Consider the following 17,374-nt stretch of genomic DNA (forward strand, 5'->3'; position numbering starts at 1 on the left):
TACATCAGTCACCTCACCGCGCCCACTAATTTGGCCTACCTCCCTTACCACCCACACAACCATGCATGCTAATTTGTGCTGTCACTCACTCTCTCCCGCTCACTAATTTGCTCACGACCTCCCTGGCCACAACCTCATTATACAGCGTCGTAATTCGCTTGGCAATTCAAGATGACACCTAAAGCACTACTTGTGTGTTGGCTGTTAACTGTCCGGTGCAGTGTCACTTACATAGATGAAAGTGATGCTAACATGATAATTAGGATGGTTAATAATACTAATAGCAATAGCAGTAAATTGTAATACCAATAATAATAGTAATAGCAACAACAGCAATCATTACTATAAGGTGATAATGTTGAATACTCATATATCGTCTCTATTATACCGGAGATCACTTCAGTCTGTACCAAAATTTAGTTCAACTTTCCTGAGATATTTCAACTAGTAAGTCGTAGTGCCGGTGAAGGCCCACCGTGTTCTGGGCTAAAACGAGTATAGTTTACCTTTCATTCTTAGTGTTCTTTCCTCATCTGAAAAACACAACTCACGGTACACACACACACACACACACACCAAGAGAACGGGAGGCAGCATCTCTCAGGAGGTCCACCAGACAAAGACAATCCTCGTCGACAAACAGAAGAGGCGACAACACTACACCCTGAGGTACCACCACCCACAAAGAATTTCCGCAATTACAGCCCTTCAGGAGTGTAAATAATCCGTCTCTTCTGCTTCCTCTAATCCCAAGACGCGTTAGCACTCTTCGTTACGTTAAAGACGAACAATGACGAGCTTGACAATGTAACAAGGTAGCGTATGACCGTGTCACAAAGGCTGTAAAGAACCTGGCTTTCCCCCGAGCTTCTTCCCTCCACCGAGACAACATAAACGCCACCACCAACCACATTATTATTTTTCCCTTTGTTGTCGTCTAGTTCATGGTTCTTCCAACTTTCTTTGATTTTCATTTTTTTTTTTCTCGTTTCATTTCATTTATATACTCTCTTTTTCTCTCGTTTGTTCCTCTCTTCTCATCTTTTCTTCTCTCTTTCATTCCTCTCTTCTCTTCCTTTCTCTCTCTTTTTCCCTTCTGCTTTCTGTTTTCTCCTCCTTCTTTCCATCCATTTGCTGCTCCTCCTCCTCTACATCATTCTTCTTTCTCTCCTCCTCCTCATCCATCCTCCCCTTCACCCTCTCCACTCCTTCTTACACCATCTCATTATTTGATTACAATTTTCCTCCTATTTTGCATCTTCCTCATTTAGTGTCAATCTCAATTCTCTCCTTCCTGTAATTATTCTATTTCTTCGTATGTGTCTCCATTTGCTCCTCCCTAATTACCACATTAATAGCTTTTTCCACCTCGTAATCGGTGTTAGTGTTAGTATAATAGTGATAGTAATATTATAACAGTGCTAGTAATAGTCTGATAGTAATGAGGTAATATTACTGTAGCCTATATAGCTTTAGTAAGAGTCTAATAGTACTAGTAATAGACTAATAGTACTAGTAATAGACTGATAGTACTAGTAATAGTCTAATAGTACTAGTAATCTTACCATCACAAGTCAAAGACATATACCTTGACCAGCTCTTAATTAATTCCGAAATAATTATATTACTCCAGTAGTGTGAGTTATGGTATTACCTGTTCATAATGATAGTACATAAGCTGTCCAGGTGTTGTCGTAGGTGGCATCCCTGGAGTAGAGTTGGGTCACACCTTAATTGACCAGGTGTGTTTCCGGGGTCAGTAATGTTGGTGGAGTTTTGTGTGTGTGTGTGTGTATGTCTGTGCTTGGTGGACTTGTGTCAGTGATTAAAGATGGGGGAGAGGTCGTGTGGGTGGGAGTGCTGGAGGTGGGAACAGGGTGCTGGAGGTCATAGGTCACCGTCTGTTGGTCACTTATTGACCTGATTGTCGGGGGAAGTCCTCCATCCGGCTCCAAGGGGAATTATTTAGCCGGATGTTAACTGTCATACATTATTTTTCACCCTCATTATTATTATTTTTTTTTTATTATTATTATTATTATTATTATCATCGTGGGGTGTAATTACGTCATAACATCGGAAAGTTTGTTGACACTATCGAGTAATGTCCGCGATACCAGCTGTGTATGAGAGGGGAGTGAGGGAATCGTCTGTTGGTGTATGTATGTATGTATGTATGTATGTATGTATGTATGTATGTATGTATGTTAATAATGACTACTGGAGATGGTATGAAACCCAAGTATGAACGAGCGGGACTTAACATGACAATTTCCATCTTCATTTTCCAACACGCAACATTATTCTCAAACACCACCGCCAGGGAGAGTCACAGTCACATCCGCCAGTCTCACGTGATCTCTTAACTCCCAACCACAACAAGAACTGACAGTTATAATACACTCAGATGATATAATACCTTCAACAACAATAACTACAACAACTACTAGCAACAACGTACACAGCCTGCACCAACCACCATCTCTAGTGTTGTTAACTGTCCAGCGACACGGTTATACCCCCCCCCTCTCCTATAGTACCTCCCCTTCACTACCCTGTGCCTTCCCTCTCCTCATTCATCCTTACTCTCTCACTCTATTTCCCCCCTCCCCTCCTCCCTCCCTTCTTCCCCCACCCATGAGCCCCATCCGTACTACTCAACTGTGTGCTGTACAGGCTGTTTATTTACGTTACTTTATTGGGTCATCCCACAGCCTTACAAGTACAATACATGTTCCTAATGCCTTCCAGCCTTCCTCACCCTTTCAACGTTCACTTCAACCACCCTCCTACACCACCTTACCACCACCACCCCCTTACACCACCACCACACCCCCCCTTACACCACCACCACACCCTCCCTACACCACCACACACCCTTACCACCACCACCCCACCACCACACACCCCCTTACACCACCACCCATACCACACCACCCCCCTTACACCACCACACCCACTCCCTACACCACCACCACCACACCACTCCCCTACACCACACCACACCCTCCCTACACCACCACCACCACCCTCCCTACACCACCACCACACCCCTCCCTACACCACCACCACCCTCCCTACCACCACCACCACCCTCCCTACACCACCACCACCACACCTCCCCACCCACCCACCCACACCCCTCCCCTACACCACCACCACACCCCTCCCCACCACCCACCACACCCCTCCCCTACCCACACCACCACCCACCCCTCCCTACACCACCACCACACACCCTCCCTTCACCACCACCATCCTCCCTTCACCACCCCTGCACCTACACCTCCCCTACACCACACTCTACACCACCCTGGCCCCGTTGTACCCTAGTCACGTATACGAGGTATTAGTTAAGCATCACCACAGGGTACTACCTATTTGAGGTGGTCGCTATATTGACAAGAGAGAGAGAGAGGATTTTGTTGTTGTTTCTTGTTTTACTTGTCCTAATGAGCCTCTGTATTTGTTATTAAGTGAGGTGAAGGTAAGTTAGGTTAGGTTAGGGTAAATAACAGTGACAATAATAACAATAACACTAATAGTAACAATAACACTAATAATAACAGCAGAATAATAACAACAACACACCCATAACTCGGCAGGTAGCGATAACTATATATAGAATACACATATATATATATATAACACCTCCAGGGAGACACATCTACATATACCACTGAAGCTATTTTTTAGTAGAAGTCCTGCTGCTGGATACATATGTGTTATTACGAGATATATATTAGCTGGTATATAAAATTGCCACCACTGAGTTCATACATGATATAACGTGACACACACACACACATACGGTGCCACTGCTCGGTACATATGTGTCATCACGTGATACATACGGAACACACAGACCACAATACTATCAGCTAGACCCTCCATCACCACCACAATATTGCCGCAGGAGAGCTGGAGATTACTTGTCCTGGCCAACCAAGTGAGGCTGAATTGCTTCTGGCTCTTGGCTGTTATAGTACTGTGTGTGTGTGTCTTTTAATAATATCTCGACAGGTTGTGCTTTTACTAACGATACAATAAATCATAGAGTAATTAAATATCTACCAAAAATTGATAAATGTAAACATATAGCTCTTCACGAGACGTCTGTCGATTGAGAGAAACATGAAAAAAATGGGTATAAACAAAAGGGGTTTTAATCCCATTTAGCGGCCACACGTCCCGCTCCGACAACCACCAAAAACCTTCCAATCCTGTCTGAATAAAAAAAAAAAGAAAAACAATGGACGATCGGATTACTTATATTTTTCCTGTTATAGATTTTTAACACAAAGGATTGGAATGGATCGTTCGGGTACAACAATTACACACACACATAAAAAAAAGGTATATCGAATTTTTCATTGGTTAGATAAATTTGTTCAGTAAAAAAAAAATATGTTAAAAAGACTAAGAGACAACTGCCAGTTACACAACCAACTTCGTGAAAGAATTTTGTCAAAGACTTTGTTTACCGGATGAAAGTTAAGGAGTTCCAATAATCTGATCAATACCCAGGTGGGGTGTTGGGGTCTTCTGTTGGTGTTTGTGGTGGTGGCGGTGTTGGTGGTGGTGGTGAAGGAGGGAGGGAAGGAGGGAGGGAAGGAGGAGGGAAGTGTATGTGGTGCTTGGAGGAAGTGCAGAAGGGAGGGAGGAAGAGGGGTAATGGATAATAGAGGGAGGCAGGTGTTGATGGATGAGGAATGGAGGAAGGGAGAGAGGAAGTGAGGGGGAGGAAGATATGCGGAACGAGAGGGAAAGGTGTAGGAAGGAGAAATGGAGACAAGGCGATAAAGATTGAGATAGATAAATAAAGAGAGCTAGAAGAAAAGAGAGAAAGAGACAGGGAAAAAAGGAGAGAGAGAGAGAGTAAAAAAACACACACAGTCTTAGGTCTGACAGGTAACATTAGAACCAGCTCAGGTGTGTCCCCCTTCTCTCTCTCTCTCTCTCTCTCTCTCTCACTGCTTCTAGTTCCCTCTCTTAGTTCACCTTCCTACCCCTTTCTTCTCCTTTCTCCCTCCTTCTTCCTCCCCATTCTCCCTCCCCCTTCTTCCTCAATCCCCTTTTTCCTATCTCCCTTCTTCCTCCCTATCCTCTCCTCGATGTTCCCCCCCTCTACCCCCCTCCCCCCCATCATCAGTAGGTGGGGGTGGAGGGACCTGTCTTACCTGGAGGAGGAGTCACCCCTTTACTACCTGCTCCTGGGTCACTGTCATCTAGTATATCCTGGTAGGAATACACGTGTGGGTGTACTGTGAGGTGTGTGGTACAGTGTAGTATGAGGTACAGTGTGTGGGGTATGAGGTGCACTGTAGGTATGAGGTAAGTGGTGTGTGGGTATGAGGTGCACTGTAGGTATGAGGTACAGTGCAAGGTAGGTATGGCATGAGGTACAGTGTGCAGGTACAGTGTGTAGATGTGAGGTGCACTGTAGGTATGAGGTACAGTGTGTAGGTAGAGCAACGTACAGTAATTCCCCATCTGGTAACAGTATCATAAAAGTGCCAAATCGACCCCCTCACCTGGGAGACGATTACTCTACACCGTAACGCTAGGAGGAGCACCACACAAGAAGGTATCAATACTTTTGAGTTAGCCCGACTGCAAACCGAGGCAGACAAGCTCCGCCCCTCCCGCACTAGATGTAGCCCTCCACATGTGCAATATCTGTGAATGATTCTGCCGGTCCCGTGTCGGCCTCTTTAATCATCTTAAAACTCACCAATGAAGGATGACATCCTTAATAACTCACATCATTGTATCATAGCTGGATGATCGTCATACTTGATTCAGTGTGTGTGTGTGTGTGTGTGTGTGTGTGTGTGTGTGTGTGTGTGTGTGTGTGTGTGTGTGTGGTGGAGGGAGAAGATGAATGATGGAGGAGGTGTGAGCGAGGGTGGAGTATGGTGGAGGAAGAGGAGTATAGAAGGGCAGAGGAGTAAATATAGGGTGGAAGAGGAGAAATGGAGGAGGGTGGAGGAGGAGTGGAGGACCTCTGGGAGCAGTGGAGGGGCACCGGACGTGGGTCATCACTAGAAGCCGCGGCTCTCCTCACCTCCATACACCCACACCTCCCTCCCTCCCCCCTCCTTCTTCCTCCCTATCCCTCCTTCCCCCCCTCCTCCTTCCTTCCATCTCCTCCTCCTCCCCCTCCCTTCTTCCCTCCCTATATCCCGTCCCCCCCTCACTCCTTCCTTCGTATCATCTCCCTCCCCCCCAATTCTCTTTCCTTCCTTTCCTTCCTCACTCCCTTTTTCCCCTCCCATCCTTACCTCTCTCCATCCACCCTCTTCTTCCCTCTCTCACTTTTCACTCTCCCAAACCTCCATTCTCATATCCCTCCCCTTCTCTCAACCCTCTTTTACCCTTCCTTCCTTCCTTCCTTCCTTCCTTCCTTCCTTCCTTCCTTCCTTCCTTCTTGCTCTCATTTCCATCCTTCCCTCCACATGTTAGGGTTAGGTTAGGTTAGGTTAGGTTAGGTTAGGTCAGGTCAGGTCAGGTCAGGTCAGGTTAGGTTAGGTTAGGTTAGGTTAGGTTAGGTCAGGTCAGGTCAGGTCAGGTCAGGTCTTGGGTATAAAGATTAGTGAGTTCCCACCATTTTATACCATCACTTTGGACGGCTGTAAACAAAGGAAACAAACAAAAGCTGAACAAACAACGTAGACAAATGTAAAGTACTCGGTATAGGAGATGTAAACAGGGAAACCAGATACCAGATGAACAACGATGCCTTAGAGAAATCCGACTGCGAGAGAGATTTAGGAGTAATGATAAGTAGGAACCTTAAGCCAAGTAAACAATGTGTTTTTGCTCGTAACAAGGCTAATAAAGTACTTGGGTTCATACAAAGGAGTGTTAGTTACAAGACTAGCGAGGTCATCCTAAAACTGTATCTTGCTCTTGTGAGACCACACCTGGATTACGCAGTTCAGTTCTGGTCACCGTATTACAGAATGGATATAGAATCCTTGGAAAGAATTCAGAGGAGAATGACAAGACTAATCCCGGGCATTAGGAACCTTGAGTATAGAGACAGGTTAAAGCATCTTAATTTGCACTCCCTTGAGAGACGTAGAGCGAGGGGCGACCTGATAGAGGTGTATAAGTGGAAGTCAGGGCTAAACAAAGGGGACATTACAAAGGTACTCAAACTATCCAACCACGAGCGAACTCGTAACAATGGTTTTAAATTAGACAAATTTAGATTTCGGCGTGAAATAGGTAAACACTGGTTTGGAAACAGAGTAGTGGATGAATGGAACAAGTTACCAAATATCATCATTAACTCGAATACGCTGAATAGCTTCAAACATAGGTTGGATGCTTATATGAGCAATAGGGGTTGGGTGTAAACGGGACTGCCCAGTATGGGCCAATAGGCCCGCTGCAGTTTCCTCCATTCTTATGTTCTTATGATGGTATACAGTAGACAGGAGTGAAGGTAATACAGTAGACAGGAGTGATGGTCATACAGTAGACAGGAGTGGTGGTAATACAGTAGACAGGAGTGATGGTAATGCAGTAGACAGGAGTGAAAGTAATACAGTAGACAGGAGTGGTGGAGTGATGGTAATACAGTAGACAGGAGTGATGGTAATGCAGTAGACAGGAGTGAAAGTAATACAGTAGACAGGAGTGAAAGTAATACAGTAGACATGAGTGATGGTCATACAGTAGACAGGAGTGATGGTAATGCAGTAGACAGGAGTGAAGGTAATACAGTAGACAGGAGTGATGGTCATACAGTAGACAGGAGTGATGGTAATGCAGTAGACAGGAGTGAAAGTAATACAGTAGACAGGAGTGAAAGTAATACAGTAGACATGAGTGATGGTCATACAGTAGACAGGAGTGATGGTAATGCAGTAGACAGGAGTGAAGGTAATACAGTAGACAGGAGTGATGGTCATACAGTAGACAGGAGTGATGGTAATGCAGTAGACAGGAGTGAAAGTAATACAGTAGACAGGGAGTGATGGTAATACAGTAGACAGGAGGAAGGTAATAGCAGACAGGAGTGAAGGTAATACAGTAGACAGGAGTGATGGTCATACAGTAGACAGGAGTGAAGGTAATGCAGTAGACAGGAGTGAAAGTAATACAGTAGACAGGAGTGATGGTCATACAGTAGACAGGAGTGATGGTAATGCAGTAGACAGGAGTGAAGGTAATACAGTAGACAGGAGTGATGTTAATACAGTAAACGGGAGTGATGTTAATACAGTAAACGGGAGTGATGTTAATACAGTAGACAGGAGTGATGTTAATACAGTAAACGGGAGTGATGTTAATACAGTAAACGGGAGTGATGTTAATACAGTAAACGGGAGTGATGGTAATACAGTAGACAGGAGTGAAGGTAATACAGTAGACAGGAGTGAAGGTAATACAGTAGACAGGAGTGATGGTAATACAGTAGACAGGAAGAATTTGTTTATTAATGCAGAGAAAAGGAAATGTGTTCTGTAGTGAGGTATATTATTATTATTATTATTATTATTATTATTATTATTATTATTATTATTATTATTATTATTATTATTATTATTATTATTATTATCATAACATTATTATTATTATTATTATTATTATTATTATTATTATTATTATTATTGTTGTTGTTGTTGTTGTTGTTGTTGTTGTTATTGTTATTATTGTTATTATTTTTATTAGTATTAGTATTAGTATTATTAGTATTATTATTATTATTATTATTATTATTGTTAATATTATTGTTATTGTTAATATTATTATTGTTAATATTATTAATATTAATATAATTAATATAATTATTATTATTATTATTATTATTATTATTATTATTATTATTATTACAATGGTTCATTTTTATGGAATTGGATATTTAGTTTCTTAAGGTTGGATAAAACTGCGTTTAACGTCTGCAGGTGATAATCTCTCGCTCTCAAATAAGACCCGAGTTAATTAAAAAAAAAAGATGATCACCTGAAGAATCCCCATCCCAGGTTAATTCACCTAAATATTAACCATCCTAGCGCTAGCCTCACCTAACCTCACCTAATATATTATAAATCAGTAAGGTCGATATTAGCTTGTGGGAGGCTGGTCATCCGCGCATGTCATCCCGATCTGCCCATTGTTTGACCAGTCGTAGCATGAAGTCCAGTTTCATTCACAAATCCAAGTTGGTGATTCTGGCAGCTTTGTATGATATAATTCTCCGTGTGTGTGTGTGTATCCTACGTACCTTTCAGAATCCTTACTTAGGCATCATAATTTAACGTCTCAAACTTCGTAAGATAACTGGACGAGCATTGGGTGGATCGAGATGTCATGAACGAGTAAAGAATCCACCCACTCGCTAGTTTTAGAATCCATTTGGGTTTACTTACATGGTTTAAGAAGTACACACACACACACACACACACACCCACACTCACACACAGGCCTGATAAGCACAAACGCAAGTGAAATAAAGTTCATCTCAAGATTAAAAAGAACAGGTGTTTTGAGGAGGTAAAAACAGCTCTAATATTGTGAGCTTGTGTTCTATAGCTTCAATAGAGTCAGTGCAAGCTCTATTTGTCAGACTCCATCACGTCAAGAGACTTATGAGCTAAAAAACGCTCAAGTAAAGGTTAACTAAGCTCTAGGAAGCCAAGTAATGACTCACGTTTCAACTATTTCCCATTGATATCAAGCTAATAGAGTAATAGAGCTTCCACTGACTCTATTGAAGCTCTAGGACTTGGTGGCAGACCAGTAAATAAGAAGAAAAAACGAGCATGGGTCTTCAGTATCCTGCCGAGGTCCTGTAGGGGTCGCTGAATGGTCCTGTAGGGGTCGCTGAATGATCCTGTAGGGGTCGCTGAATGGTCCTGTAGGGGTCGCTGAATGGTCCTGTAGGGAAGGGTCCTGCATACGAACTGAACGTGAAGTGGTGGTGGGGGTGGTAGGGGACGGTAGAAAGTAGTAGTATAAGGAGGAGTAGTAGAGGCTGGTAGGAGCGGGTAGGGGAAGGTAGAAGGGAGGAGGAGGAGGGGGGGTAGTAGGAGGGTCAATCCTTTCCTGACAGCCACGCTCCCACTCCGTCTCAATTGCGACCCTTCACTACTACGCGTCAGCCATTCATCCCTCCTCTTCTGTCACCTCCCTCCCTCCCTCACGTTCACCATCACCTTCCTCCTTCACACACAAGCCGTCTCCATCCTCATCTATCTCACCCACTCTACTTCATATCCACTGATACACTCCTCCTTATCTCCCTTTCTCCCTCTCTCCTTCTCTCTATCTCACGTCAGTCCCTCACTTCCTCCCTCTAACAGCCACCCTCGCCTCTCCCTCACTCGTCCCCCTCCCTTCCTCCCTCACTAGTCCCCGTCCCTCCCTCCCTCCCTCCCTCCCTTCTTCCCTTCTTTACCTAACATTCACCCTCTACCGTTCTACAAAACACAAAACAGACGGGTAGACAGACAAACAGACAGACAGACAGACAGACAGACAGACAGACAGACAGCTACACTGGCCCCCATCCCCAAGTAGCTAAGACTGTTAAGAGGATAATGATATAGTTAGGTTAGGTTAGGTTAGGTTAGGTTAGGTTAGGTTGGGGTCTTTAACCTTAGCAGTATACACCCTATCGATGTCTTCATTTGCCAAAACGAGAATAACAGCAAAAATTATGGGGTAATTGACAAGTCTATAATGAAGAACTTGGCTGAGTCAGCTGTGTGTGTGTGTGTGTGTGTGTGTGTGTGTGTGTGTGTGTGTGTGTGATAGTAGTGGTCAGTTATTTTTGTAAGTGCGAAAGAAAATGCGATAATCTTGGGTGTAAATTTTATTTTCTTAAAAAGTAGTTTGTTTACTGTTTATGTTGTGTCGTTCTGGAAGTAAACAAGAGTTGTGATATTGTCTACAAGGAGCATAATTATAATACTATGCATATATTTGGTGTTTATATTTGATTCACAGATAAAAAACATATTTATTGTTATATATGAATTCTTATATAGTAGTGATGTACCCACTCTACTTGTCCACAATTACCAAACCCTACCAAACCCAACCCAACCCAACCCAACCCAGCCCAACTCAACCCAACCCAACTCCAACCCAACCCAACCCGCCCAGCCCAGCCCAACCCAACCCAACCAACCCAATCCCAACCCAGCCCAGCCCAGCCCAGCCCAGCCCAGCCCAACCCAACCCAACCCAACCCCCAACCCAACCCAACCCAACCCAACCCAACCCAACCCAAGTGCGAAAAATAGATACCAAAATATGCCCGCAAAGTGTCTGTCGTATTAAGTATTTCAGGGTTAAAATGTGAGCTTAAGTTTATTTTTTTTGTAATATATTATGGTTAAGTCACAGTGAGATAAAATTTAATAATGTAGTAATCCTGTTTAATTTGGCGCCAGAAAAAGTGGTCGAAGAAGGTTTACAAGATAATAACAATTACTATGCCTTTGAGAAGACTTTTAGACATGAACTGTAAAACAAAATTATTTAATTATACTACACGATGAATACTGTTACTCTTTAATGAGGCAATTAGCAGCAGTTGACGATTGTACTCTTTTTCAATGGTGTGGGTATTTCATTCGCACTGAGATGATGTATTTTAGTTGTTGATGTATTGTATTATATTGTATTTTATGGTATTGGTTTAGTGATGAGGGGGAGGATGTGTGGGGGAGAGGAAACGGAGGGAGAGATGATGATGGAGATGGTGTATGAAGGGGGGGGGTGGAGACAGAGAATGGGTGGGAGGGGAAAGAAGGTGATGGGAAGGGTTTGTGTGGGTGAAGGGTGAGGTAATAAGTGGGAGAGGAGACGGGAGGGTGTGTGTGTGCTGTCATGGAAGTTATACAATTCGAGGAACACCCTAATTTAAGCTACTCCAGTCCACACTAATTAGTGGGCTGACATTAACTTTATTTCTTATAATTGACTCTGAAGGACTGCATTTAATATAATTTTTACTCCGTTGTGGAAGTTACAGTAATTACATACACAGATACAGACACCCGTTCTTATGTTATTTTGGTGGACAGACAGACAGACAGACAGACAGACAGACAGACAGACAGACAACACCTTACCCTCAGCACACACACACACACACACACACGCGCGGGGGGCAGCAACAAGAGCATAAAGCTCTTCGGTCACAATAAGGCTCTATAACTTATATAAAGCTCTAACACTACCATAAATTTCTACACTATAAAACTCTACACTATAAAGCTTACACTATTAGGCTCTATTATATAAGGCTCTACACTATAAGGCTTTACACTATAAAGCTCTACACTATAAGGCTCTACTCTATAAGGCTCTACTATATAAGGCTTTACTCTATGAGGCCCTATACTATAAGGCTCTATTATATAAGGTCATATACTATAAGGCTTTATTTTATAAGGCTCTACTCTATAAGGCTCTGCTCTTTAAGGCTCTATACCATAAGGCTCTATACTATAAGGCTCTATCCTATAAGGCTCTACTCTATAAGGCTCTATTCTATAAGGCTCTATCCTATAAGGCTCTACTCTATAAGGCTCTACTCTATAAGGCTCTACTCTATAAGGCTCTATACTATAAGGCTCTATCCTATAAGGCTCTACTCTTTAAGGCTCTATCCTATAAGGCTCTAGTCTATAAGGCTCTATTCTATAAGGCTCTACTCTATAAGGCTCTACTCTATAAGGCTCTATTCTATGAGGCTCTATTCTATAAGGCTCTATTATATAAGGCTCTGCTCTATAAGGCTCTAGTCTATAAGGCTCTATTCTATAAGGCTCCACTCTATAAGGCTCTACTCTATGAGGCTCTATTCTATAAGGCTCTATTCTATAAGGCTCTATTATATAAGGCTCTATTATATAAGGCTCTATTATATAAGGCTGTATTCTATAAGGCTCTATAGTAAAGTCCAGAACCTATTTAATTTAACACATGGGTCATCTCCCTTTAGCTGCCTTCACGCTTCACAAACTTACTTCAATGGTTTTAACAAATAGGTCTGAGGAAGGAAGGAAGGAAGGAAGGAAGGAAGGCTTGGTAGGGTAGAAAGGAAGGGATGGGAGAGAAGATGATGAAGGAAGGAAGGAAAGATTGGGGAAGGTGGGAGGGGAAAGGAAGAAACGAAGGAAAGTAGTACGAACGGAAAAGGGGTTAGTGATTGAAGGACTAAAGAAAGGAGAATAAGGGAAGGAAGGAAGGAAGGAAGGAAGGAAGGAAGGAAGGAGTGACTTGTCTCAATGCCTATAACTACCTGTAATTAGTCCATCTACCTGTAAGAACACTCCTAGCTGAATCATTCGGTGGATGAAAGGTGTGTGTGAAGTTTTGTTATGAATGAGGCGTCAACATCTCTCTCTCTCATCTGACCAAGCTACTTCCTTGGCATTGTAGAGATTAACGTTACCTTGAGTATGTTAACTGCCAAGTACTGTACAACCAACATAGTGTGTGTGTGTGTGTGTGTCTGTGTGTGTGTGTGTGTGTGTCTGTGTGTGTGTGTGTGTGTGTGTGTGTCTGTGTCTGTGTGTGTGTGTGTGTTTATGGGTAATTGTATTCTAGTGATGATTTCAATATATTGTTTTTAATATATATTCTAACTGTTGTGTAAGAACAGTTAAAGGGATTACATCTATAAGTGAATAGCACCATTACTAACCTAACCTAACCTAACCTAACCTAACCTAACCTAACCTAACCTAACCTAACCTAACCTAACCTAACCTAACCTAACCTAACCTCATCATGTATCCACTATACTCCTTGGGTTTATGACAGTAAAAAGTTATCCCAATTTAGGCAAAGAGGCTTAAGACCATCTGAAGATTATCCCCTGACTTAGTACATGAACATTATACCTGTGCATTCATATACATACATACATACATATACCTGTACATACAAAAACATACATACATACTTACTTACATGCATATACATACCTATATACCCACAAGCATATACACATATATTATACACATATATACACACACACACACACACACACACACACACACACACACACACACACATATAATACCCACATTCATATACATACATATAATTTATACTGTATACAGGGTGATTCAGCAAAGAGTACATTAAATTGGTGGATGAAATACTTGGGAAATTCTAAACCACAATGTCTCTCTATGGTAAAATGTCAGACTCTGCATATGCCCACGTGTTCTTGACAGGTGCGAGCAAATTAAACATAGTCCAGGAATTTTGGAACGAGTCAGACAACCAACGATACGACGTGTACAGGCCTGTAGTGAGGCAGAAGGAGGCAACTTTGAACATTAATTTCCTTTAGGTTGTAACAAAGAGGGGTTACACTGTAGAGACCTGTGAATAAATGATTACAAAAACCTACAGGGATTTCACTTCAAATTCACTTTCATTATTACAACATCTTAAATGTATTATAACATGGAAACTATTCAGAATCAGACATTTTACCATAGAGACATTGTGGTTTTGAATTATCCGAGCATTTCATCCTTCAATTTAATGTACTCTTTGCTGAATCACCCTGTATATATTTATAAATTATTAGATTTATATAAACGTTGGTCTCGTAGCATCTAAGAGGCAGGAAGTAAGAGAATTAACTTACTCTGACTCGTAACACACACACACACACACACACACACACACACACACACACACACACACGGGTTACATGAAAAAAGATTTACTTCAACTTTTCTAATTTGTGTAATGCTTCGGGCCGGAGCTTAATCTATCGTGAGGGTTATGGGCTTACAAATTAAACTGATGAGGGAGTAGTGAGGGGTGGGTGAGAGAGAGAGGTTAGGATGGATGTGAGAGGTTAAAGGTGATAGAGGTCAGAGATGAGAGAGAGATCAGAACAAGACAAACATTGGAAAGAGGTTAAAAGAGAGAGACAGATCAGACTTCAGCTAACTCTCTCTCTCTCTCATCCTGTCAATAACTCGGATATTGAAATTGAAATTTAACAATTAAAAATCTGGGAAAAAATCCGACCAGGTGGATTTTTTTTTGCTGAGGATAATGAAGTAATTCTACTTTATCAGACTCTAGTTGTTAAATTTAAATGTCATTATCTCAGTTATTACCAGGAGGACACATCGTTATCCTCTTGTTTACACCTTACATGGCCCACTAACATAGTCTAAAGAGTAGTTCTGTATCTGACCTCTTACACACAAATACCCCGTCAGCTACTGGAATAAATTGTTAAACAAAAACAAAGTTGTAACCATTAGCATACATACATGCATACATACATACATACATACATACATACATACATACATACATACATACATACATCTGGAAATATATACTTTAACACACACATTTGGTTAGGTTATCACGTATCTCTCTCTTGGGTTATATCAAGGCTTCCTCCAGCATACAACAGACGAGTTTCTATACAAATTATATATATAAATTAAATTTTAAAAACGTGACTGTATATATCATAAATTCCTCGGGGTGAAAATACGTTTTTAAGAGTAAACTTAAAATAAATGTGTATTGTATAAAAACCACACGAGGAATAGTTTAACACATTAGGTTTGTATCTGAGAAGTTGTTTTTATAACTAGGAAAATCAAGATGTTCGTGTTTTATAATGCATGGGTTTAGAACTGGGAGTCTTGGTGAAGCTCAGTGTATGTGGTGTGTGGGCGTGAGAAAGGTGGCGGGCGGTGTTGAAGGGGTGAGTGATGGTGCCGAGTGGAGAGGCTGGCCCGTCACTCTACATTAGTCCCCCCTTCACTGTTGCTTGTTGCTCACTCCCTAGAAAAACGATCTCACCCTCTGGTATGCTGTCCAATTCGAGCTGTCAACCACGTGGGTAATTTAGATGTTAATTGGTCTATTATTCTTAGTTGGCATCATTGCCTTGTCTATAAACATATCTAGAGTGTTTTGTTAGGCGCTAATCTCCATGCGCGCGTAAAGACCTTCGTTGTTGAAGTGCAGTAATAAAACTCACACACACACACACACACACACACACACACACTGTTGCTCCCGGCGATGTATAAAAAAAAGCCAATTTAACTTGCATATTTGACTGTCGATTCAACGTGTTGATTAATAATTATAAATAAAGTCCACTCTGCCTCCTGCCGTTGACGCGTTACTCGCTGGAAATTCAGTTAACAACATCAAAGGGCAATTTATTTTTTTCCTCATCATGCTGTGCGTCACTCTATGCTGGTTGTAATCTGCCCCATATATTAAACTGATTGAAAAAAAAAGTGTAAATGTATCTATGGAGCTCCAATACCCAGTGACATGTTTATAGTGGCGTGAGAGTTAGAGAATATTGAAGAGGGAGCCTTTATAACCCACCCATAGTTTATTGAACCCCGCAGGATGGTTGATTACCTCACGGATAAATAATTGGACCATTTTTTGTTTTCCTTGTTTACACCTTTGTGCTGTTTACAGGATCTTTAAATGTGACCTAAGGTGACCTGAAAAATATCGTCTTAATTTATTATGGGAAGCATTAGTTTAGTCTTTTAACTTTGCATTATCTAGGGTTCATTAAGGATATTTGTGGAGGGGCGAGTTATGTTACCGGACACCCAAAAAATATTCTGTGTTGGCCAGAGAGTGATTGAGCAGAGGACGGCGGAGGAACACTTGCCTAATATAATGCTTCAAGGAACACAATATTATTAATTACTTTCAGCTATTCTTGCATCACCGAATATTACATAATATTCCCCCCACTGTTGGTATTACTGTGTGTACCTCCGGCGACCACTAGTTAATGTTGGAATAATAATAAGAACCAACGAGGTAAGGTCAGCTTATTATATACTGAACAGGTGTGTTGTTCAAAGGTGTGACATTATGTATAACAATAACAGCAATAACCCTAATCTAACCTATCCTAGACACCAGGAAGACTAAATATATTAAAAATGATGATAATAATGCTACAAATATTAACAACAATAATAATAATAATAATACCAACAACAATAATAATGACAACGATAATAAAAGCAACAATAACAGTAATGACTCCACGAATAACGAGAACAAAAATTGAGGTATTAACTGAACACCGTGTTATATTTTGTTATGTTATTATTGTTATGTTGTTGAGCCTTGCCTTCCTTCATTCCCTTTAGACTCTCTCTCTCTCTCTACTTCACCTTCACTCTCCCTCCCTCACCCTCACTCACTCTCATCTATTAATATAAAAAAAACTAATAAGAAAAATATAAGGTTTCAGGTAAATTGTGGAGATGAAAGACAGACGAGATGAAAGTAGAAAAAAAAAGATAGTTTGAGAAAGTTTTAATGTTGAGAGGAAAGGGAAGCTCACTTTAACCACGGGAAA

At 41.5% G+C, this 17,374-nt stretch overlaps 1 protein-coding gene across 1 annotated transcript in view; it reads right to left on the minus strand.

The window, feature by feature from the left end:
• LOC121859013 overlaps nt 1-17,374 on the minus strand; it is a 41,158-nt gene that overhangs the window by 10,582 nt on the left and 13,202 nt on the right. The gene's annotated exons all lie outside the window — the stretch shown is intronic.

The sequence above is a fragment of the Homarus americanus genome, unplaced genomic scaffold, assembly GCF_018991925.1.
Source record: "Homarus americanus isolate GMGI-L3 unplaced genomic scaffold, GMGI_Hamer_2.0 scaffold3139, whole genome shotgun sequence".
NCBI classification, from domain to species: Eukaryota; Metazoa; Arthropoda; class Malacostraca; order Decapoda; family Nephropidae; genus Homarus; species Homarus americanus.